General features: G+C 44.7%; 1 protein-coding gene across 1 annotated transcript in view; it reads right to left on the reverse strand.

Annotated features, from left to right (window-relative positions):
* ELF1 (E74 like ETS transcription factor 1) overlaps positions 1 to 25,947 on the reverse strand; it is a 92,524-nt gene extending 66,577 nt beyond the window's left edge. Inside the window, exons 1-2 of the mRNA XM_041128654.1 lie at positions 25,836 to 25,947; positions 20,326 to 20,422 (exon numbers count right to left, since the gene is read on the reverse strand). The gene's annotated coding sequence lies outside the window, so the exon portion shown is untranslated. The remainder of the gene's footprint in view (positions 1 to 20,325; positions 20,423 to 25,835) is intronic.
* Positions 25,948 to 25,992: the final 45 nt, after the last annotated feature.

Consider the following 25,992-nt stretch of genomic DNA (forward strand, 5'->3'; position numbering starts at 1 on the left):
TAAGTGAAAGTTGTTTGGGAGATCAAAGCTTCTCCTCTGATATAGAGGGAAATCCTGCGTTTTTCTTACAAAGTCTTTTCTATCAGCTTGCCGAACGCAGTCCTACTGTAGTCCCCTCCCTTGAATACAGCTGTGCTGAAAAGAGAGAAAAAGGTATGCTTACACACCTCATGGCTGGGGTTTTTTTATACACAGAAGCGTCCAAAGAGTAACACACACCACTGAAGTATGAGTTTGCAGCAATACTGAAACATCAGGCTATACTAGGCCAACAACATTCTTCAAATCTGGACGTTTAATTCTTTTTTTTTCTCATTTGAGTGCCAAGATCACAGATTTGGCAATTCTCATATTCAACAGATGAAAAAAAGAGCATATTAGAAAACAGGCACTTCTGTAAAACCATGGGTCTGGAAATAATGTTCATGCTAACTGGCATCTAATGATACCACTCCCATGGCTCATCTCTCAACAACCACAAACTCAATCCAAACTGAAAGATCCCTGCCTTAGGGTTGGGGAGGCAGGGGTTGGGAAGCAGGAGGTTGGGGTTTTTTTGGACAGAAACACAGGTTTCAGCTATAAAAATCAACAAAAACTAATGCAATTTCTCTGTCCCTTCTAATCTACCTCTCTGCCTTCTACAAGATCTGTCCAAGCTGTCATCTGTAAGGCTTGGAGGACTTTCAAATCACTTTTTCCTAGCTCCACCACTGCACCCCAGATACTTCCGTAGCCCTGGAGTAGTCCTTGCGCACCAGCAGGAGAGCCTGAACATGGCAGCTTTGACTTCGAAGAGGAACTGCTGCTCCGCAAAGCCCTGCTCGGGAGAAAGCAGCAGCAGCTACTTACCCTTCAGCATACAACAAGTGTTCTGCCCAAGATAAGCAGCTGCAGGTTGGAAGTCGACTTAGGATAACTCAAGTTTTTAAGGCTGGATGTCTCGACAGGGTCTGGTACAGCAGAAAGAAGGGAAGGAAAGAGGTAAGGAAAGGGAAGCTTGCGCTCTGCCAGTTGCAAGCACAGCAGACAGTTGTTGCCTCAGCCCTAAGATCTGAAAATAAAACTCATGACAAAAAAAAAGAAGGTGCAAATACCTTAAAGAATTTTTCAGTAAAAAACTGCTATCAGTAACTCAAAACAATTTTTTTCTGAGTGGTTCCTCTGTAGTTTTATCATTTTCTCTGTGAATTTTTCAACATGAAACAATGCACCAAAAAAAAAATATCTCCCAAACCCTTTCAAAAACTGTTGCTTTTAGAAAGAAAGACGACAAAACATACAATCAAAAGATGGTAAATAACACACCATACCGTAAGACGCAGAAGGAAGATGTGGGTGAACACTGGCAGAGCTGAAGACAAGACACAGCCTCACCCAAAACATGACCATTTACTTAATGGTTGCCTCCCTCTCTCCCTCCCCTGCAACCGATCACAGTATTAAGCAAGACTCCATTACACTTCTCAGATATAGGCTCCATACGGTAAATGAAACTGGGAAGTAGTCCCCGGTTTGAGCTCAGTAGGAAGACAAATTCAACTTTATTTCTCAACTGAAAGACTGACATAGAGAGCCCAAAGTTATACACACAGACAAAACTTCTAAAGATATTAGCCTGCATTTCTGTTCAACTATAAACAAGGTGGAAACACTTACTCTTTTCCAAAATGCTGTGCTAGAGTTCAGAAGTACATAATTAGGAGAATCAAGGTGGTTTTCATCCACTGGAAGTTTAAAAAGCAATTTGACACACCGCAATTACCTCCAGGATTTTCTTCTCCCATTACAACCACCACTAAGCCCATTTTATAATTGGTCTGTCCCTCTGCCATGTACACCATCACCATTACTGTCGTTTCTTAATCATTTTCAGGAAAAGGTGAGTACCTGCCCATTTCAAAACAACTTAGCTCCCTCTATTTTAAAATGACACCTCGGTGCCTGCAGCTGAACGAGTTTGTTTCGGCAGAAAGAGAACGGCAATTTAAGGTCACGGGCGTAGAGAGCGATCCATCTTTGAAACAACAAACCTGCCATTTTAAAGTCGCTCGGGACCACGCCGGGCCAACGGCGGAGCAAAGGTGCTCAAAGCCACAGCCCCGATTGCTAACACTTTGCCCGAATCGCTTTGGACCATGCTCTGCTACGTGCTAACTGGGTCCAGGTAAATGTAGCTTTGGAATAAATAAAATTGGTTTATCGTACAGTCAGCGGAGCAGCGGCCTGCCTGACACCTCCGCACGCTTCAAAGGCGACAAAATTATAAAACGCAGCACGATTACCGATCAGCCGTAACACCTACGAAGCGCGCTGTTCGGAGAAGCACGGTGGCGGCCGCACTGCCCTTCGCGCTCAGCTACAGGCAGCTCACGGGGCTGCTGCCCCGAAACGCCGCGTTTACTCGCGGCTCAATTTATTTTTTGGTTTTTTTTTTCCCAATCGCGCCCCGGTGCCGCACTTTACCACAAGTTCCCTCCCCACCCCAGCCCTCCCCAGCCGGCTGAGGAGAGCTGCTCCAGGCGCACGTCGAGGCGGCAGAGGCCAGCAGCCCGGGAAAGCCGCCGTCCCCCCCCCGGCCCGGCCCGGCCCGGCCCGGCCGCCCGCCCTTCCCTCTCCGGGGAGCACGTACCGCCTCGCCGCGGGGCCTGCGGCGCCGCCCGGGCCGCCCCTCAGCTTCGTGCAGCTAAAATGGCTCCTGTCGAGGGGCGGGGGGGGGGGGGGGGGGGGGGGAAGTGGTGCCCCGGTCCCGGCCGGTGAGTCACCGCGGGGCCGGGCGGCTCGACGCGGCTCGGCTCGACACGACACGACACGCCCCGGGCGGCGGCCAGCGCTCCGCCGGGCCCGGCCCGCAGGTGGCGGCGGCCCCGCTGCGCTCGGCGGGCTGCGCTGACGGGGTGCCTGGGGGAACGGGCGGCTCGGCGGCCGGAGAGGGGCCGGCCGCCCGGCCGGCTTCGCGCCCGGCTTCGTCTCCCGTCGTGTGCGCGGAGCCCGACCCAGCGTGGCTTTGCTCTCCCGGCTCACGCCGGCGGCGGGCTCCCTCGCCATCGCCCCGGCCGCTGAGGAGGCCCGCGGCGGAGCGCCCGCACCTAGGAGCCCTCAGGCGACGTCCCACTCCGTGAGGAATAAATAAGTACACAAAACGCGTTTCTGTGGAACATCTGGTGTTTTCTCCCAACGCCGACTTGCTCATGCTAAACCACAGGAAAACACGAAACTTGGGAAGGCCCAAATCGCTCAAGGAAATTGGGATAATGTGCAGCGTTCAATGAAGCGCGGACACGCATCTCGGAAGCGGGGCTCTCAAGGATCCCCAGTAAATTTCCGATACGCTCCGCGTGTTCTTTAAACGAACCGTCGTGCCTCATAAACAACATGCTAAAAGCCACCCAGCGCACAGCCGAAGGCAATGTAAGCGCTTCGGACGGGCTCTACGGACTCGGCGGGCACACCGAAAGGCCTGACGGAAATTTAAGCTCAAAAACATGGCACAGAGGGTGAGGAGAGAATTACTTCCACCTTGTTTTATGGGAAGGGTAAGCGCACGCTCTGTTTGCAGGCTGGCACGTGCATTCGTTTGCCACTGACTTCCAGAAGGACAGAGCCCGAAGCAGCACGCTGGCCGTACGGGAAGGCACGGCACAAAGAAAGCAGCAGAGGCGACCTTGCAATGAGCACCGAAGACGCGAGTAAAAACCTGAAGCTACTTCTAGCAAACACATTGAAATAATTCCAAATATGATTAAGTGCAGCTGTCATTAACCCCCCCAGTAATAATTAAACAGCAGTCCCACAAGTTGGTCTCTGAGCAAAACTCATTGTTTTATGGACATTAATATCTCTAACTGCTGATTATGTTTAATAACCGAGAAGGAAACTTTGGGTTTGCTTCCAAGTAATTCAGTCCCTATAATACCTGCGTGGCACTCAGGCAAAATTGGCTCCCAGTTTATTGTTTAAAGAGCAGTTATCCAGGTACATTTTTATTAGCTGTATTTTATCATGTTATTTTGCAGCCTGCTTTAGCGGAAGATCTGAAAAAAGCAGCAGTAGCACATTTTTTGTTATGTACTGCATAAAGGTATCAATTAAGTCACTACTAAAGTAGCTTCGCTACAGCTCTTCATCAAAATATGTCTTCATTTGTATTGCTCAGTTGAAAAAAGACCACGTGGAGGAAACACTGCAATTTATTTTAGTCACTATATATTTTCCACCTCTCGCAACAGATCTCTTTTCCCTCTCTCCAACAACTTAATTCTAATCCAATCTTGCATCGAAAGTATTTGTTTCTTGTGCTGCAAAACCCTTTGGAAATCATGGGGCATTGAGGGGAGAAATCTGACCCAGGTGCACAGCAGTTACAAGGAAACTCTAACATTGGCACAGGGAGAGTACCATTTTAATTATTAAAGAAACTCTAACAGTTATGTTTTACAGGGGAAAAAACCAACACAGTCTTATCCAGGCAATCAACTAAATTGAAAAATCATTTTGTAGTGAAGTATGAGCACAAGCTATGCAAACATTTTGCCGTTTCTAAGCTAAATCTGAAAGCAGGATTTTTTTAAAAGCGTATGTAAAATGTAAACATATTTAGCAAGAGAGAATGCAGGTGGATGATAATCCCTGGAACTGTATCAGGTTTCTTGCTAATTATATTTTCGGCTTAAAGAAGAAGTGACCTTGCTCATTGCTGGGATGAGTATCTCTCTGAAACTTAGATCACCGTTTGCCCAAAAGACATAGCTAGACACTGACCAACAGCATGGCTTAAGCCAATTTAAACAGCTTTAGCCCTCTGCTCCACTCTGGCTGCATATTCCTCACACCGAGCTACTCCCCCCACTGCTTCCCAGAGCAAATATTTGTGCAGCCGCACAGCGCGGCAGAGGGTGGAACCCATCAGCAGAAAAGTTAAGGCTGCACAAATAAATAAATAATGCATAATACAATTTTCACGTTGCCGTTGGCCCCAGCTCCCAGCGAAACGCATACCAAATTACACCCCGAGGGGAGCAGTGCAGCCGAGCGGCCCGCACACCGGCTGGGGTGGGAGAGGCCTGGATGCGGCTCCCACTTCTGCTGGCCTCACGCTGGACCCCGAGGAAGCCGCTTCTCTTTTCACACCCTGGTTTGGTAATCGCTGTCCCTCCTTCTCAACTGGCTTTGAAAGCTACAGGTCTACAAGAGTGGGATGGGATGGGGTGGGATGGGATGGGGTGGGATGCTTCCCCAGGAGGCACAGGAGGGGACCACAGCAGCCTGCCTGCACAAGAGAGGGCATGAGGCTCTGAAGCCACCTGAAGACAGACCGGAGAGATGCGCTCTGGAGGGATGCTGCCCCACCTGAAGGACAGATATATTTTAGTCTCATAAAAATGGGCTGAAAGGGAGGTTTGCGACTGTGATCAGCTTTCGTTTTTGGATGGGGGTTGGGGAGGAGAAAATATTATTTTGACAGAGGAAAGAGAGCAGAAACTTCAGATTTAAAAGCCCTTTGTTTTTTATTTTCCGGCTATATTATATACAAGGTCACCACATGAGAAGCCTAGCAAGGCCCCATTTACATGGGAACCCGTGGTGCCATTCCTAAAGCAGCTAGAGATGCTGTAACTCCTCTCCACTATTGCAAGAGGAGATCCCACCACCCTGCTCTCAGCTCAGGAACATACCGTCAACTCGCACAGGCTCGGGGCCTCATCAAACTCTGGCTCAAGACTGGATAAAAATCTGATTTAAGGAACTTCTGTTTAGTATTTGTTTTTCTAGGATCCCAGTATCTCAAGCTTTGCAACATATTTAATCTCAGGCATGCCTGTAGGAAGGAAATCCTTATAATCCCATTCACAAGCATGGCAGGGAAGAACACCTGAGCAGTGGACGTGCCCAAGATCACGCCGTTTGTGCATGGAAGGACAACACTTGAACCTCCCTTCACCCAAGTCTTGAGTTAGCACCCAAACTCCTGCACCCTCCTTCCTCCTTGTATACAACACCAAGAAACAGTAGTAGCACTGCTACAACATTTTAATATAATGTATATCTATCATGGTGTTACTGTCCTGGTACTTTGGATTTGTGAACTGGCACCTCCCGCTGTGGTAGGTGCCACATAAAACACAGACTGAAACTATTGTGGGTTTCTAACACTACCAGATGCATAATGACCTAAATATTTATGCATGGAGAAACTGCATCAGGAGATCTTAAGGTAACTTACTCCTATCCCCAAAGAAAGTCTCTGCTACAGGACATTAGGTGTAGAAAAGTTCTCATCACTGTGTTATTTAACAACTTAATCACAATTCAGATATTTTTAAGACAATTGTTTGCCGTCTACAAACCTCTTGCATTTTCAGAGATTTCAGTAAAAAAGCATCTCAAAGGAGAAATGTGGAACCCAGGGTTTCGGATACCTGGAGCGCAGCCCAAGCAGCTATAAATTCTTAATTTGCAATTCAAAGGTACAGTTCAATGATGTTTTAGTGCACGCTGAGTATAGGCTGAAAGTAGAGCACAATGAATTTGAGGGAAAACAGTCTACTTTTTCACTGTGCTGGTCTTCTGAACTTCAGTTGAACTGTAGGAAAGGAAAGGTGGTAGTAAACAAAGCACATATGAACAGGCCACTATTCTTTCCAAAAGCTGGGAGGGAAGGTACCCTGTCCTATGTTTAATTGGAATCCTTCAGATAGTAAATGTCATCTTCTTTCAAAATACACAGGAGAGCCTTTCACAACTCTGCAGTCAGGACACTCCCAAGCCTCCAGAAATTATGCCTTGGTATCAGAAAGGGCAAGAGAGGTGTGTGAAGTGAAATGAATTCACAACCGAGCACCAGGCAGCTTTAACCTCATCCATTTTATGCTTCCAAGTTTGCCTCCAGTGTTTCCTAGTGAAGGCAGATTTGGCAAGGTGGCTGCCTTTGCCAGCAGCACAGCAACATCCCGCACAGCTACAAACCTCTGACCTTGTACAGCCTTGCACAAACTCTTCTTGGATCACCTCTAAGGTATTCCTAGGTCACATCCCAGAGATGACAAGCCTCTAGGAAAATGTACTTATGTAGTTTGCTTTTCCTCGTTCTTTTAAGTTCCTTCCTTCCTCCTTTTGTTATGGGTTTGCCTCTGCTGAGAAGTAATGCTTCTCAGTACTTCTGAGAATGGTTTAAAATGTGGTTACATCCTCCCTTCTACTGACAAACAAGCTTCAGAGGGAAAGAATTGCAAAAATCCAGGTAGTAAATACAGCCCTGATACAGGATTATCTTCAATCCACTCTCAGCCAGAAGCTGCAGGTTCCAGCTTCTCTCTGACACTTCTCTACTAACCCCAACCACACTTTTCTCTCCCCATCCTCTCCTTGCACCAGTTCTGGTCCATGCGATATCTGTTAAGCCTTTCACCGATCCAATTAAACACATGACTGCGGCAGAAAGCTGACTGGGGTGGGTAAGGAGCACTGGCTGCTCTTGAATCAGCTCAGAAAGACTCTGATGAGTGCTGCCAACAAAGGACATAGGATGTCCCTCTGTGGGTGGTAATGAACTATTAGACTGGGCCAGCACTATGGTAAATTTTCACTCCAAGACTCACATGATTGCACAACAGCTGAAAAAAAAAACAAACCTTGAGGCACCTTACTTGGGGGATGCTACAGGCAGAGAGAAGGGACAGAGGTGCTGCTTAACCCATGAATCTCAGACCTGAGCTAGCTCTGTTCCACCCTCCCTCTGCACGCTACTTGCCCGTTTGTTTTGGAAAGTGCACTTAAAGTCATTTAACATCCTATAAATACACCTGCCGGTAGGTGTGACAGAAGTCACACTTGTAAACCCACAGCTCTGAGGCAGTCACACAAAGAAATCAAAATAAAGACGGGACAAATTTATACGCCATACTTCTTCCCTCAGTGAGCTTTAGACCCCCCAAAAATCACGAAATGGAAAGAATTAAACCACAATCTGCAAGTATTTGTAAAATACATGCAATGTTACCCGGTTTTCTCAGGTGACGGACAGGAGAAATCATCATGCCTCACCTAACGTTATCACTAACCACATTCAGACAGACAGTTAAGGCTCCTGCATCATGAAACCCAACTCACTTAGAATTTGCTACTTCCCAATTCTTCATTCAGAGTCACTAAACCGATCCAAAAAGACCAACATCCCTTACATCTTTAAATACCGTCTCTAGACTCTGTTCCAGCATGGGCCCTACAACAAATATGGCAGCTAATGGGAAGTAAACAGGCAGAGAAATGTATTTCATACCAACAAATGGGTAACTCTATCTCAATATTTTTTTTCATCTAGAAGAGCTTACTGCTTGAAAAGACAGAAACAGCTTCTGAAACAAGGCAGAAGATAGTGTAGTTCTAATTAATGCCCAAGGATAGCTATGCACTGTAAAGGTAATGTTATTTTATGTACAGAACACCTCACTACAACATATTTGCAACAAACAAAGCCAAAATGACCTCATTTTTGTATGGTAATAATTACTGGATATCCCAAGAGAACTAGCAGGGGCATAGCAATACAATATTTTTATCCCAAATTCTCACACAGTGTGTGTACCAGCCCTGAAAATTCTTTGAAAATATACTTTACTACCGTACAAGGCTTATAGTACAATATACTTTAGTACCGTACAAGGCTATACAATCCTGACTGCAGTAAGATCATGCTGGATCCTTAGCTTTCCAAAGGAAATGATCACCTGGGTGTACAGCTGGGTTGAAAGTCAAGTATTAGGTCACCTATCTATGGATTTGTACTCAAAACAAAGCTTTTAAGCAAATAGCGGTTTCCTCCTACTGTGCAAGAAAGACACAAAGGTGAGGGAATACTAGGCATGAAGTGAAATTGATAAATACTGCTAAAATTCAAAAACATGAATGAAAATGAAAGAAAAGATTAGATTTTCCAAGAATAAGAAACAGTCTTTCCAGAAAGAAAGTCTTTATTGATTCTTGAAGTAGATCAGCACTGGACATCATTCCACAAGGTAAGCTTCGGATCCCCACTATTATACTCCTTCAGAGCTGTGCTGCTTTAACAGGATGGTTGTATTTGCTCTGGAGTCCTTGCAAGGATAATTTTTAAGAATACAAGCTCAATCTGAAACTATTAGAGAAGTTACTATGCCAGTAGCGGTAAACTTAGCCTTTGCTCTTTTCCTTTCTTACATGCACACGAAAACAAACATAAAATCCAGAACTACTTGTAACCATGTTGTTCTGCGGGTTTTGTTTTGATGTCGGAATGTTGTAATCCCCGATACAAGACAGAAAAAGAAAAAAATTGGGCAAATGAATTAATAGAAATATATACCAAGGGAACCTATGTTGCAAATACACACAGAAGGAACATAAAAGCAAGGCCTGGGTGGGTTTTAGATAGTCAAACAGTGGTTTCTTAACTGGGACACTCTGTAGTTCGCTGAGGAATCCTCATTAAAATGCTATAACTATATTTTTCCTCTTCTCATTCTGTGAGTCACTCACTACATTTTTGGATGTTGCAACACATTCATGAATAATAAGTGCATACTGGGAAGAAGAAAAAAAATACCCAGCGTTCACACTGGATTTTTTAATGTCTGTATTTATCAGTATAAAAATCAAATCAAGAATGAAGCTGAGATTTGTAGAAGTTTCTATGCAAGGAATGCTATTAATCACAGACAAAGTATTTGGTACAGCCAGAGACAAGCGCACAGATATGCACAGAAGTTACAGCACAGCAATGTTAGTATTACTATTATGGTTTGGCCTTTGCACAGAGCAGGAGGATAGGGGGAGGGATCATAATGTTCCCCATCAAACCCTCTCCTGAGGGAGAACAGCTAGGCACCGCCCTTAGCAAGACAGTTCTGGACCCAAAGCTGTACTTCTGCAGCTGCTTTTTTTTTAATTAATTTTCTTTTAAAGGCTAGAGAGTTAGGTTACAGAGACTGCGCAGTCCCAGAAAATCAGCCATGCTACAGGAAATTATTGTTGATATCTTGAAGAAGTACCAGGGAATTATTTATTCACGTTTGTGTTTCAGAGAGTAACAAAGGGCATCTAGCATATGCACATTGGGGTGGTTGCTGCAAGGTCTTCCACTGCTCCAGCCAGATGAAAAACTCTTCGCTTCTATTCCAGTTTTGGTGTCCTTTCAATCCTGCCACCCTACGCAGGCCATACTGGCTACCTTGCACACTTCTGCCAACTCCCTGTACGGATGCAGGCCAAATTTATGGAATTAAAGGAAATCCACATAAACATCATTTTTAGAAAAATGTTGAGCTAGAGTTCCACAAATATTTTACAAGCTTATGAGAATGCAACAGGGTATTTCTGCACTGCTCAGGATGTGAACACAAAGGAAAGGAAAGTGTGTTTATTACTGCTCTTCCAGCTGCTCTAATTAATGGGAAAAGATGAAAGTGCTAACTTGGAGAGGCAGGAGGAAAAAAAAAAGAAAAGAAAAAAAAGAGTTGTGCAAAAAAGTAAGCTCATGTGAATGAATCCATTTTCCATCACAACTCATTCAGATAGAGAACTGGCTATTAAAGAACAGTTAGCTGGAAACACGACCCGATTACTTGCTTGTTCAGGAAACAATCAATACTTTTAGTAGCAGGCTTACTTATCCAAATACATACTACATTAATCAACTGGTAAATACATAAATCATGAAGAGAGAAAAAAAATAAAGACTGCAGGACACAAAAAGGAGGGGTGTCTGGGAGCTTGGCGCTGCAGGGAAGGTGAACTGGCTGCTGGAACACCGACATTTTGATCTCTCAGCTACATTTCAGGTTGCACAAACAGCAGCCTTGCATCTTTACGCTCATCTTCGGCCAGGTGAGCAGTCCTACCAGCAAATCCTGTACGATTACAATCCTGTGGATCACTCCAAGAAACCAAACCATTGCCTCTACTATTGTCACTTGCCCATAAAAACGAGGTATGGCAGTCGGAGTATCCTAGAAGATACCATTGCACACACGCATAGAGGCTCAGTTCCAGAGAGAATTGCTGCTACTACAACATGTTTTCCAACAGCCTCCCAGGAATCATCTTTCTTGACTCTGTGGTTTAGGGAGCTCTGAAAACAGAATCGGGAACCAGAGGCTAAGAGAACAAGAGGATATTATGGCAGGCACAGCTTCACAGATGTGATTTTTCTCCTGCTTTCCACTAACAGAGGTCATGCATTTAATGGAGGGAGCTCAATATTCTCCTCAAGTAACCTGTCATAAAGACTTAGTATTCTCAGTGCTCCATTCAAAGTACTATATATACATTTATGTTTATTATTTTAGTCTAATATTGTCAATTTAGCATGTCAGTATATATGTTTAACCTTATAACCCATTTTGTCCTGCATTTACTGAGGGCCCATCAGCTTTAAAGATATCTGTGCTCTGGAAAACATCCCACTAGCCAGAGTGGAATGATTTCAACTCCTTCTATCATCAAGGGACAGAGACCTAAATTTGGGGTAGAGTGCTCACATTCTAGGATGGTAACCTAAATTCAGAGTGTTTCATCCACTGCTTCTCTGTAACCAATTTTATTTCTTGAACTTTTATTTTTAATAATCCCCCTTTTTAGCAAGACACACTAGAAATGTGTTCCAGCTTTGCATATCAAGCAAAAATATACTACTTGTGACTGTGGTCACAGAAAACTTCCTTTATTTCAACCACTACTGAAGAGTAACATCAAACTAATTTAATTTTAATATTCAGAATAATTAAAACAGCTTTTCTTAAGACAGTGGTCAATGATCTCACTCAGGAAGGAGAAAGAGTAAAGAAAAGTACTTTTTTTTTTTCTTCATTAATTGCCCACACCCTCAGGCCTGTTGGTTTTAGGATATGAATCCTCGATGCTTTGTACAAGCTAGGAGCGGCTTACTCCCTGCTACTCTCTGTTCTATGAGAAAATGAACTCCCCTACCCTAAACAAGCGCCCTTTAATTCCTTTATTGCTAATCCTTAACTGCATGCAGCAGGCTGTTGCTTCCCCAGAAGATCCCAAATAACCTATCTGCAGGTTGTGGTCCCAGGTGATTTTAACAGGGTTAGGTACATTATTTCTACTTACTTTCTGAAAATATACTGATTTCCCTTCATTCTATTCAAGAAAATTACATTATCCAGTGAACATTTTCAAAACTACACAATTGTATCATTTGTGCACCATTCCAGCAGAAGTCAGATCTGGAGGTGCAGGAATTATATGCAACAAAACTACACAGCACATTGGAAAAATCTCTTGTACCATTAAATGGCAACTAACACCACCAGACAGCAAACAGGAAAGACACCACCTGCATCATCAGGAGATGCACATTTACATTTTTGAGGTGAAATGGCAGCTGGATACCGTACAGGGATGAAAACAGGGAGGAGGGAGCACCATGCTTTGGATACAAATCCACAGGAAACCTGGCTCTTTACTTACAATGTCCAGGGAACAATTCATGTTTATAGGCAGAAAAGAAAAGGCTGACAATCTGCAGGCCAAAGTTAATACAGCAAAGACCTTTTAATCTACATAGACAAAACAAAACAGAGGAATGGGGAAAACAGCATATAACCATTGAGTAGTTGTGTTGGCTTAAGCATTGTCTTCTTCCACACTTCTGTATTCCTCAAAATTGGGGGGGGGGGGGGGGGTGGGTGTGCGTGCATGTGTGTAATATAACATGTAAATATATGGCCTTCTTCCTCCTAGTTCTACTTAACTAAAGAAAGTTATAACCAGGCTCTCACCCCTTTGCCCATCAGCCATCCACCTTGCAGAATATCATAACTGGCATAATCACACAAGTCTTAGTGAAAGAGAATGAGATTTACTAACATGAGGTCATTCCCCTTACCCCTATATCCAAAATGGTCAAAAAAATGCTGCCAAGTCAGTTCTCTTAATGGGATCTGGATGCCAGTATTTCTGGATGAGAAGACTTGAGTTAGGCGAGGTTTAATCCATTGAGTGGGAGGGGAGAGGATAAGACAGTCCCACTCATGACTTCATTTGATGCTGTATTCAAAACATCCCCGAAGTCAAGTTACTAAATTCCTATACATTTTATGGGAAAGGTCAAAATACACTGTGAAATCCTTCCCTCTCTCTCCTGACTTGGACCCGCAAAGGTTCGATTTTATGCAAATATTGTCAAATGTCAGTCCAAGAGACACTTGAAAGAATAAAGCCAAAACAAGAACATAACTGAAGAACAATACCCTCAAGATAACTTAAATATGCTATTACAAAGCAAACAGAGAAATAAGCAGAACATAGTTAAGGTAGATGTAAATACACCATTATAAATTTGTTAACGTTTTGACTCCCAAGTATCAAGGCTTTTCCCCAGATCATGGTATTTATATATATAGTGTGTATATATATATGGTGTATATATACATACACACACTATATAGCTACACATACACTACACAGCTTCTGGTGTGCTGGGAAGTCATATTCAGAAAAACATTGCAAAGGAATTATGAGGAGCTCGGACTGACATCTCTCAGTTAATCTGAAACACCACAGTTGGACACTTTTCACTTCTGTATTCCATCCCCTATGCATTTTGGTGCAGTCAGGTTCAGTTTTGTTATGAAGCTCCTCTCTGAGACGCCATCCAACATCACAGAACCATAGAATGGTCTAGGTTGAAAGGGACCTTCAAGGATCATCTAGTCCACCCCCCTGCCATGGGCACGGACATCCTGCACTAGATCAGGTTGCTCAAAGCCCCATCCAACCTGACCTTGAACACTTGTTCATCCACACCATCTCTCCGACTCTGAGCAGAGGAGAAATATGCTTCTGCTAGCTGTGCTTGTACAAGCCCTGAAAAGATGTCTCCTCATCATCCATTTATTTTCATTTTTATTAAACACCAAAGGTATAAAGACTTGAAATCCTCAGGGAAAAAAAACAAACGTCACTAGTGAGATAAAATGGAGCTGGTGGCAGGCTACTCATTCATATACTCTTTTCCCCCACATCCCTGATTGGGCCTTGATGCCTCAGTTTCCCCATCGCTTTCCCCTTGGGTCTGATCACTGGCACCAATCCCAAGCTAACAGCAGCACTTGACTCACAACAGAGTTGCTCAGGGCTTTCTGTACCTTCCTCCCTGTTTGTAAAGCACGGCGAAAGTAAGCGCAGACTGTCTAAAAGGAACTGGGAGATCTTGAGCTTGAGCTCTTGATCATACCCAACCGGGAAAGCTCTGGTGCTTCACTGATGGCTACCGCTCACTTAGAAAATCTGATCATTAATTAGGTGAAAAAACTGCCTGTCCACACTTCATGCTCTTAATATCCTTAAAACTATGTCACACTATCACAATGTTTGGGAGAGGAGGGGAAAGAAATCTTGTTTTTTGATTGCTCTCAACATTATTTGGTAGCAGTGTTCAGACTTGAGTCCATTTTTCTCACAGTTAGTAAAATCTAACACTTTGTTCTTAAAAAGGACACAAAAAAATTCTTCAGTAAACAAATGTCCACACACTAAGCTGGGTGAGAGGAATTTAAATTTCCCACTATGGGTAATGAATTCAACTCAACATTCTTCTGTAAGCACTGATCTAGCTCCCAGTTATCCTATAGTAGTTTAAATTATTGCAATTTTATCAGCGGGACTATTTCTTCTGCATCTCATTTCCCTGGCTCATATCCTTACAGTTAGAAGAAAACTACTTTGGATCTACCTTCTTCTATTTCCTTCCCTCTCTAATTTGTTTTACTTTATTTTCTTTCATTCCCAGCTCTACTCCCTATTTTTCAGGCATATGAATGAACATTCAAGATACAATTTGGAATAAAGATGGAACAATTTGATTGCAGTGGCTCCACAGAGCAAAAGCATGGAGACAGCTGGTTTTAAGCCACCCAAGCTGTGACCATGTTCCAGTCAGAATCCACGTACAATTGTCATCTCCTCCCCTGCTTATCTGGAACTGGTAAGTAAGATATTTTTCTGGCAGATAAAACAAGTAATCCCAAGGAAGGATTTTCCCTGGAATGGTGAAAAACCACCTTTATGATTTTTATTTCTACTTGTCTTCAGTTTGCTAACAAATTGAAAGACATGATTTAGAAACCTGACTGGATAAGAAAGAGGGAGCACACATACAAAAAAGTGACAGTGTTCATAAAGCCATCTTCTCACATCAGTCCTCCAATTTCTTTAACACAGTATCCAAATTCAGTGGTTTTCCTAATACTTCCCATTTAGAATAGCTTCCTCTGCTAAAAGGCATTCTGCAAACATGAACGCAGTGCTATACAAAAGAACCACAATTATGCATTTTCTCCCTTAAACCACACCTGCACAAATACTGTGCCTATTGAAACACCTATAATAAGACGACTGACAATAAAATATACAGAATGGAAGCTTAAATCTAAACATGTATGTAACAGATCCTTCTCTACCTCCAAAAAAAAAAAAAAAAAAAAAAAAGAAAAAAAAAGGGGTGGGTTGATATGGTTGTCCACCACGTCATAAACCAGAAGCTCCAATGAACTATGCAGTCTCTAACTATATTTAATGTTGCTACATGTCTTGACATCAATCTGAAACAAGAAAAGGGAGAATGCATGAGCCCTAGAGGATTAGAGAATTCAGAAAAATAAGTAATATTCTCAACAGGTATTGAGGCAAATACATAAGACCGGAAACCTAGTCCAAGTCTTAAAGTATGTGAAGAGGTACACAGTATTTAGCACTAATTCTCCACAATAAAGGCAATTCTCTCTACAACTACCTTTTTTTTCTTCAGGAAAACATGAAATGAGTTGCTGCTAGTCACACAGCAATGATAAAACAGAGACTACAAACCCCCATTTCTGATGCAGCTTTTATTTCAGAGGGACAAAACACATCATCTACAGAAGTTAGCGTATTGGTTTTCACAGAAAACACACAAGAGATCTCTTAAGCAAAAAACATCCTGAAAACATGCTGTGACCATTCAGCTGTCTGACCTCTGTTTCAGACCACTCCAGAAACGACGTCCAGAGGCAAAAAGCAAGTAGCTAGATCAGACTTCAATGTATTTGCAGTAATTCACCTCGGATGAGGTTCATAATGACACAATCACCCTCTTGCCTCCCGAAAGAGTACAATAATGATAAAAGTATACCAGTAAATTTGATCACAAGGACATGAAAACTATTTAACATCAATAGATGTGCCCTGGAAAATTTTCACAAACGGTCATTTGCCAAGAATATAAAAGTATATTTCTGGCTCTCACCATCTTGGCTGCAGTACATTTATGATCAGAAACCAGTTCATTCGTTCATTAAAATATTACACCTATAATGGTTGAAAAGTTTTACTAGACTGTGTTAACATTTGAAAACTGAATTTGAAAAAGCCTTAGTAAAATTTTTACAAACCCTAAAGACTAAATCTGTTAACTCATAAAATTTGTTCAACTAGGAAAACCTAAAAAAAAAACCCAAAGGTTTGTTTTGGATGGCTCAAGATGAAGGTTTCACTTGAAAAGACACCCAGTGGAAGAGAGCTGCACAGAGCACAAAGATACCCAAATACCTAAGAAAAAATGCTCAGCACTGCTACTTCAGTGGAGATAAACAGGTTCTTGGGGACCTATTCTCTGCTCACAATTACACGTGGGTATAATTCCCCTCTCCCAGGAGGAAACATAAAAGTAAAATGCTGGCACAAGTCTGCCAGCACAAGGCTGGAGAAAGGTTTACAGTTCAATAGACTGCAGACACATCTCGTTTCCATTATCTCCATTAACACGCCACTAATTTCCTCAACCCACACCCCAGCAGCTTCTCAGTACAGTTACCAGAAACTGCCTCAGCTTTGCCACCTAAGCTCCCCAGTCCATTTTGACTGAAATAAATCTACTGTTTAAACCGCGTAAGTTAGGCAAAATCATTTTGGCAGAAACAGAAGGGTTCCTGTGTTCAGCTGGCAGGTCAGGGGGACAGTAAATGGTGGCATAAGGTAAGTGACAAGCTGCTGGGGTGGCGGGGTGACTGATGGAGAAGAGAGGCAGCCATAGTAGCCACGGGCATGGAGACCAAGCAGCCTGTACTTCTTACACATGCCACAGCCCTGTTCCTCCTTGGGATGCCTGTGCAAACCGCCACTTCCAGCGACAGTGTGAAAAAGCTGATGCCTTTAACCTGCACAGCTGTCCCTCAGGCCCAACATTTTACTTAGAAGATGATTGTCTGCAGTTGGGATCCATATCAATTAAATGTCAGCCATTTCATTAGATGGTGCTGTCTGGCACATGCAAGGGGGCACATGCAGGGAGAGCAAGAAAAAGCACTGTGCAAGAACTGCCTGAAGGTGTTTGGAGAAATTACTGCTAGAAATATTCAAGCACTGGACTTTCTTCTGGAGCTTGGTAGCAGCTTCATTTCTGTTGCATTGATCTGCAACCCAGGAACCACAAAGGGAAGGAGGAGGCCCAGGGTCCAGGCCGAGAAGTTGGAGCTCTCTGTCTGTCACTGTCATTTCACTCAGCACAAATGGCTGCATGAAGACAAGGAACAGTCTTCCTTAGGCTCGAGGGGAAACATATTTTAATGCATGAATTAAATCAGTCATCTGTACTTAGTTACTCAGTTTGCACATTTTTTATGTTTAATAAATCAGTTGATCTCCCCCAAAATAATGAAGTTTCTGAAATGCATTGGACTATGCTCTTTTCCTAGAGATTTATTGTTCCTTAGGTAACACATTATTATCATGACATGTTGATCAGTCAGTGTTCCTACAGCAGTATATGAACACTAAGTACTGTCGCCATACTTTTTCTGACTAGTCTTGCTGTCCTTTTACCCACAATACCACTTCCCCTGTCAGTTATCTTAAAGAAAATATCAAATCCTGTGCCTCAGGGCAGCATAACCTCCTCACCTCTTCAACAGTTTAAACGGGTGACAAAGTGCACTCTTTCAGTTTCCCTCAAAACAAACGTATCTGCTGTAATCCTCTTGACCAATGTCAGACCTTGATCAATATGAGACCCTGCAATTTCTCACTGAACTTCCCCTCTTAACAAAATTAGAAAGCAGAGAACAGATGCCAGGATGCTGTTAAATCCCCCTTGCCCAAAAAAGGTCTCTGAAGGTCTGCAGCAAGTTGCAGAATCCTACAACTTTCCCACCAGCAGTTCCACTTCTCAACTACCAGCTCGCGTCCCCACCCGAAGAGCCTAAGCAGACCCCAAAAGCATCCGATACACACTTAACGCACGAGCTGAGCTGCTGGAAATGACACAGCGGCAGTGTCTCTCCGAGCAGCAGCAGATGTTGAAACAGAAGCTGCAGCAGCAGATACTGTGTGAGCAACCTTCTGCCAGGACTTAGAGCGTGCTCAGTTTCCTACCTGAATACATGACACATAAACGAGTCACAGAACAAGGTCAAGCAAGCTGAAACACCTCATTAAATTTCGCTGATGCCTGTATCACCAGGTACTTCAGACACTGTAACTGCTTAACGTCACTATTACGTTAATGGAGGAAAAAAGACCAGAACATCTCACTGCCTAGAGCACGCGGATGAATCTGAAATAGCAGGTTTTAACAAGAAAAAAGATACTTCTGTATACACACATAAATAAAAGAAGGAAATTAAACTAATTCTGGGGAGCAGGCAAAATTACCTTTTCACTGGCCACAGATGTGCTGGATTAGGGACTACATGGGAAGTTTGCACACACACAGCAGGTACAGAATAATACATTCGATAAAAACACCTAACTCTTGACTATCCTGATTATAGTTACGTTTGGCACTGGTGAAGGGTAAACTAAACCTGGCAGAGAACACAGTCCTACTACTATTTCTAGCCTTCGTTAATTTGGTTGTCTGGGTGCATAATTATCCTACAAACACACAATTTGTGCTGTTAGGCATACAGTCAGTCAGTTATATAGCTCAGCTATTTAATAGTACTATGTTCAAATTTGATATGCCCCCGAGATGGACATAGGTCACTTAACAATTTTGTAAATTTTAATCTCAGACTAAAACACTGTTTCACTTCACAGCCAGCCAAGGAATAAAACTCACTAAATATGACGAACACAGTAGGATGTCACGAGGTGGCAAACTACAACCCCTGACTGCACTTCCAAAGCAAACATCATGTGGCGATACTCATTAGCACCCCCATATCAACCCAAGTTTCATCTAACTACTGGAACATTAAAATAGGATTCAAAATTTACTGTTGATTCTTTGATTTTGCCATTTTCTGAGAAGAAATTATTCAGTAACCTAACTAAAGCTCTTAAAAACTGAAAACATCCAATGCAATTAGTACTTTGTTAGTTAGTTGGATCCTGTACCTCCTAGAAATCAATAGCGCATTATCATTAACTCCAATGAACATAGCAATAGGCATATGGGCCAAACCCCAGAAGGCTGTACTGTCATTATTTTCTCAAACATGCATATCTCAATAAGGCAGCTGAGGTAAGTGTTTTTAGAAATCATGTTTGAGAGGAGTACTTTAGTGCTTAAGTATTTCCAAGTAAGCGGAAATACTCATATGCATATTTTTGAGAAGTCTAGAGATACTGATTTACAAGAACTTAGGCTCCTCAAGTTTCAGTTCTTCTCAACACGAAAATGTCCAGCAATGTCATCCTGTATAGAAAATGCAATTTGTTACCTTAAAACACTCATAGGATATTTTAAAGTGTGAATGGAAAAGCCCAAATCAAAACCACTGTGTGAAATCTTGAACATCAGACCCTGGCATTCTTTTGCACACCGCGTAAAAAAAGAATGAACTATGGAATTCTAAAACATCTTCTCATAACTATCTAGGCTCAAGTGCCATTCCCAGGCCAAATTAACCCTTCAGCTTTATTGTAAAGCTGCCTGAAAAGGTGCACTGCAGGTAATGCTTCAACTTGATTCAAGCAGTCAGTCAGGTAATGCTTCAACTTGATTCGAGCAGTCAGTCATGTGTTTCAGGTTACAAAATCATTTCACTGCCATAACTTCTGTTGTTTTAGTGACTGCCAGGGGTGCTATGCTGCCAAGCCATATGCACACGTGCCCCCGTCCCTGTCTGTGGTGTCTGCTCGCAGCAGGAGATCTGGCGGCAGGAGAGGCATGCCCAAAGGACAGAGAGGTGGTTAAGGGGAGAACAGGCTTGCAGGTACCGCAAGCCCTCAGCGGCTGACTTCTGAACGGCGAGCAACATCCTTGCCTATCTAATGGCAGGGGAAATTTCCTCATCCCTGAATATAGCTGTCAGTATCCTGAGCAAAGAAAGACAGTACACCAACCTGGGGATATGAGGGGACTCTGTACTGATAGAGAGCAGCAAGTGAAGAAGGTGAGTATCCAATATGCTATCTCCAGCTGCCACCAGATGTTGATGCTCTGGAGGAAAGTACACAATAATTAGTCATAATCCCAGAAGTCAAATTAGGAACCAAGAAAAAATGGTCCTCCTGACCCAAGAGAAAACCAGCCAAGTTCTGAAGCATGACATTGTATTATAATCTTGTCCAAGGTAGCAACATGTGCTACAATACACAGAACGCGCTACAAATAATCTTGTTTTCTCAATCTAGGGAAGAATGCAGGTGAACAGAAGCACAATCCTTCTCCCTTCTACAGGCACTGGAACCAAGCCAAAGCACATCTTTGAGAAGGAAACCCCACCTCACTTTGAACACTCCCAGCAACAGCAAATCCGTTACAGTGCGTTATTGCCCTTGTTGCTGCTTACTATTTAAAGGTACAACATACCTAACCTCATCCCCTGGACACTGGATGTCTCAGTAGGGTCAAGTAAATATCATGCATTTTCCTTACACATACGTACAATATATATGGGCATCATTTCCCCTCAGTCTCTTCAGAGCTGAATAAACTCTGTGCACCCTGCATTGTGAAGCTTGGTTTCCAAACCCTGGATCATTTTTGCCACTGTGCTCTTACTAATATTTCACATCCTTCCTCACGCGTGAGCAGCAAAACCAGACACGGAATTCCCGTGATCTTACTAATGCCACGTACGTTCCTATTTCTGTGCAATATTTATATTGCTATACAGCCAAAGACCGCGCTTCAGTCACTGCATTACAATGAAAACCCCTGTTGAGATGATTCTCCACACAAATTCTTAAGCCTTCTTTCAAATCACCAATTCGAAGACAGTCTCCTATCCTGCTGGCGCAACTGCATTGCTGGTTCCTTTGTATGTGGCTGCATGAAAAATGCCTTCTGCTGGACACTGACCATTTAAAAAAATTGAGTACACCGTACTAGTAACTTGTTCCACACGCGCACAAACCTGCATGTTATCTATTGGTAACAACGAGATACCACCACAAAAACTGTGAATGTAATGATATTAAACAGCCTTACACCAAGATCCAGCCCCCAGGGGACCCCACAAGAAACAGCTGCACTCCCATAGAAGAAAGGCACGCCTAAGTTCCTCTCTAAACTAAGAAAGATTTATGAAGCAACTTTGCCAATGTTTGTGGTATTTATTCCACAGTGACTCCATGGCACAATTGTTTTAAACTCACACTTCACTGCAGAGTTAATAGATATATCAGGGACACAATATAGGGTGAGTCTCCTACAATAGAACAGTTGATGAATAGCTGAGGAATTTGGGAGATGTGGTTTTTTACAACTCAAAACGCTGGGAAGCAATTTGCTCTAGTTCTACTGTAAATTGGTCTTCAACAATTGTTAAGTCATTCTGAAAGACTCAGAACAAGTAGGCCCTGGCTTGTCATTTATTTCAGAGGCTCCACTTTAAAGTTTTCAATTTTTCAGCCAGGAAAACAACAATGAATAATGTGAGTAAGGAAAAGCATTCACGATTAACCAAAGAGTTTTAGGTTCGATTCTCTATTTAAAAAAAAAAAAAAAAATCAGAAAAAAGTAATTGCCAATTAGTCGACTGGGTAACCTATTAATTAATATTATAATTCAGCAGTGTATTTCCATGTACATAAACGTATACACAGTATTGATGAAGCTCGTAGCACTGCCTGTTAGGCAGTTGCTGAACACTTCCAATGCAAGATGCTGCTTCCAGCTGCTTGTAACTTGGCCAGACTTTGACTGTTTGGGTTGAAATTTTCCAAGTTCAATGTCTGCCTCAGGCTAAATTTTGTTCCATGTGTTGTAGAGGTTACCTCTGAGCAATGGGTGCAGAAAGAAGCAGACTGCGATTAGAAGAACTCAGCCAAAATACTTCAACTCCTTTCAGAACAAGATCAGGGAAAATGCTGTTTTTCAGTGTTAACAGAAATCTCTGGCAAACTTGGAAGGGTATAGTGCCCTTCCAGCTCTCGGTGACAGATCTGAAATCTGCCATGAGACGCTATACTGGAGGTGCCCCTTTTGCTACCCCCATGAAAAATCCACCTGCATTTGGTCAAACGTCCAAAGATGAATTGCACTTTGTGCATTTTCAGTAGGTATTTACTAGGCCACGTCCACATTCTTCTCAACTCCTCATGCTGATCAGACGACACAGGCCAACCCCAAGGCAATAAGCAACTTCTCCCCCAGCACCCGTGCAGGACAGGGCTGCAGCTTAAATAACCGTGCTCTAAGCCAGGGTAGGGCAGGAGGCTCCAGGCTGTCCACGTAAGGGCTGGTGGAGGCCACGACGGCACCAGGTACTTGGGACAGGAGCAGGAGTCCTGCTCCTCCTCGCCCTTTCCCTGCCCCATCCTACCGGTCTTCACAGCGACACAGACCACAGCCACGACCTCCCACCGCTGGTTATCTTCAACAGTGAGCTCAAACAGCAGAGTCCCAGGTATTACATTAGGAATCCAGCTGATGAAGGATGGTGACACGAGTACGCTACCCTAGGCTGCCTATCTGCTTTTCGTATCTTTTCCTAAGGGGAAGAAAACTTAGGAAATTACACACAAAAAGCAGTAGTAAAAATGTGATTAACACAGCAGAATTTAGGAATTATTAGAACTAAGTGGCCTACGGTAATTAAAACCATCTCCTAGTGCTTATATGCATGGAGGTCAGTCTCTAATTGCAACTGACCTGGTCACATTTTTTTCCCCATAGAAGCTTTACTATAATTAACACACAAATTCCTCTTTTTGCCCTTGTTCTCTAGAGCATCACTACACACTTTCAACCACAGAGGGAATTATTTCTTTTCTTCCAGGTTCTTTTATGGTTCTCATCACTACAGTAATCCATAAGTTAAAGGATACTGTTATCCACGTTTTCTTAAGGATGGGAAACTAAGATATGAAAAGACTAAAGCAAAAAGCTACGGACAGTGATAGAGCAATTCTGACACTCAAGACTTGTATTTCTGGCACGCTTAGACCTACAAAACATCTTCTGTATGTCAAGAGCAAACAGCCCTTGGCTTTTGTTCCAGATGGACAAGTTCAGGATAACTACAGGGCAGATCCCAGAGACTCAGGCCAGGCACCCAGCAAACTCAAGAGCTCATGTGTGAAAACTTTTACGTTTACATGGAAATCCCATGGCCAAGGCAGGGGCTGCAAAATCCAATTCTCCAGCCGTCTCGGGCATGAAACTGCCTCTCCCTCTGCATACAATCGTCTGCCTCATTCACGTTACCTCTTCTCACTGCTGCCCAGCCGGGGAGCTGCTACACCTTGGTGGATGCACCTCTGGTTCATCCCCCGAGCTGGCCAGGAAGGACGGTGGCGGATCATGTCACGACAGACACCATCACTGATCACATCACGACAGACACCATCACTGCACACAGGCCCAGGGCGGCCAGATGAGCCCGGCATTTTTACAGCTCCCGAGCAGTTTGCTTTGCAAACTTACCGACAGGGTCAGGCTGGGCAGAGAGGTAGTAAATGTATAGAATATAGAGCATATAGAGATCAGCTACATCCACTGGGTGGCAGGCATGTTTCGCAGGACCCAGATACGGGAACATACAGAGGTATACAAACGAAACCTATCTTAAACACTGTGCTTGTTCCCCGTCTCAGAAGCAGCAATTGAACAGACACAGTGGAAAAAAAAAAAATTAAAAAATCCCACAGAGCAAAGTTAACATATACTGGCTTCTTGTCCGCAGGGCTGAGGCGTTCAAACTGTCCTGGCACTCGAGGGTCAGACACGGTGCCCCACGTCACTTCTGTAGGTGGGTGCCCTAACGCGAGGTGGCAGGGACCTTGTGAGAGTCTTCAGAGAGTCTCTGCTGCACTAATTAACTTGTAAAGAACAATGCCTGCAGAGACCAAGCCTTTAAACTCTTCCCCAATTTAACAAAAGGGGGGGGGGGGGAGTTGGACTTAACAGCTGTAAATGTGCCCATGTGCGTAAGCAGCTAAGTTTTCAAGTTCAGAGAAACATAAAAAGCCAGTCTTTTCCACGGATTTCCACTTAGCATCTAAGCAGAAACATTTCAAAATTTGCTTAGAAGATGTTTCTGTAGAAGAGGCCGTCGACCAAACTTCAACCCAGCGCATATTTTTATAACCAAGTTGTAAACTACATAAAAACTACACTTATAATGGAAATGCTGACAAATGCATAACTACTGCAGTTAGCTATGACAGTCTGACCACAACTCCTCCTTCAGGAAAAAGCAACATTAACTCCCCCCCCCCTCCTTTTTAAGTCCGCCCGATAGCAAGCTGGGGCCAGGGGTGCCTGGTACGTACGGGTACCTCTGTCTTACCCTTTTATTATGGATTTAAGCTCTTCTTATTCCACTTATTTCCCACACGCTGAACGAGCCCCCCCCCCCCCCGTTTTTGCCATAAACAACCAGAGGGCCTCTTAAATCCATGACTCACTCCGCAGGCTTCTCCTCCACCCTTGTGCGTGACTACAGCGAAAAGGTTGCCAGCTGTAGTCGGCGAATTAACATTATTTTTTTTTTTTTTCGCGGCACCGTCGGGACAGAAGTCACACAGCGCTGTGGCGGGAGGGGTGCGCGTGTGGAATACAAACCCGGTACGAGTTTTATTGAGGGGGGGGGGGGGTGTGGAAGCAGCCGAGGAAGGGTTTCACCGGCCACGCGGAGGCACGAACAACCCCCCCGGGGGCGACAACGTGTCGTGTCGGGCCCGCCGGTCTGCGACCCTGTCGTGTGTGTCCCCGTCCTCTCTTCTTCTTTCCCCCCCTCCCCGGCCCGCTCCGCCGCCACGTCCCGCAGCGGCGCCGGCCCTTGGCCCTTGGCCCCGGCCCCCCCCCCGCCGCCGCCGCCTCAGGCGAGCGAGGGAGCGAGCGCGCGCACGCGCCGCGGCCTCCCCGCGCAGGGGGGGCGCGCCGCCAACCGTCCCGCGCGCGCTCGCGCTCGCTTCCCCCCCCCCCCCCCCCCCCGCCCCGGTCCGGTCCGGTAACGCGGAGCCGCCGCTGTCCCACCACCACGACGGTGAGGAGGAGAAGGTGAGGGAGGAGGAGGAGGAAGACACGAAGTCGGCACGCAGGACCCCACCACCACCCGCGCACCCCCCCCCACACACACCCCCGACACACGCGCTGCCTGAACTCCTTCAGAAAGTTGGCAGGCGTGTCCGGCGGGACGAGGCGCCGCTGGCCGCGGCCCGAAGGCGCGCACCGGGGCCCGCCGCCGCCTCCCGCAGAGCCCCTTCACACACACCGCCACCTCCCGTCTCCCACAGCAGCGGCGGGGCAGGAACAGCCCGGCACGGGGGTGCTGCCGGCGGCGGGGCTCGAACCCGCGGACTCTCGCCCACCACCACCACCCCCCCCCCCCCCCGCCGACGGGGAGCCTCCCCGTCCCCGCCGAGCGCGGGGCTCGCCGCAACCTGCGGGCAGCGGCACTCACCGAGCGGCGGCGGCTGCCTCCTCTCCCTCCTCTCCCTCTCGGAGCGGCTCCCCGCAGAGCGCTCGCCTTCTCCCGGGGGCGGGGGAAGGCAGGAGGTGGGGAAGGGCGGGGGAGGAGGAGAGCGCGGATTGAGCCCTCCCGGTTCCCGTCGCCGCTC

The sequence above is a fragment of the Aquila chrysaetos genome, chromosome 14 (assembly GCF_900496995.4).
Source record: "Aquila chrysaetos chrysaetos chromosome 14, bAquChr1.4, whole genome shotgun sequence".
Classification (NCBI taxonomy): Eukaryota; Metazoa; Chordata; class Aves; order Accipitriformes; family Accipitridae; genus Aquila; species Aquila chrysaetos.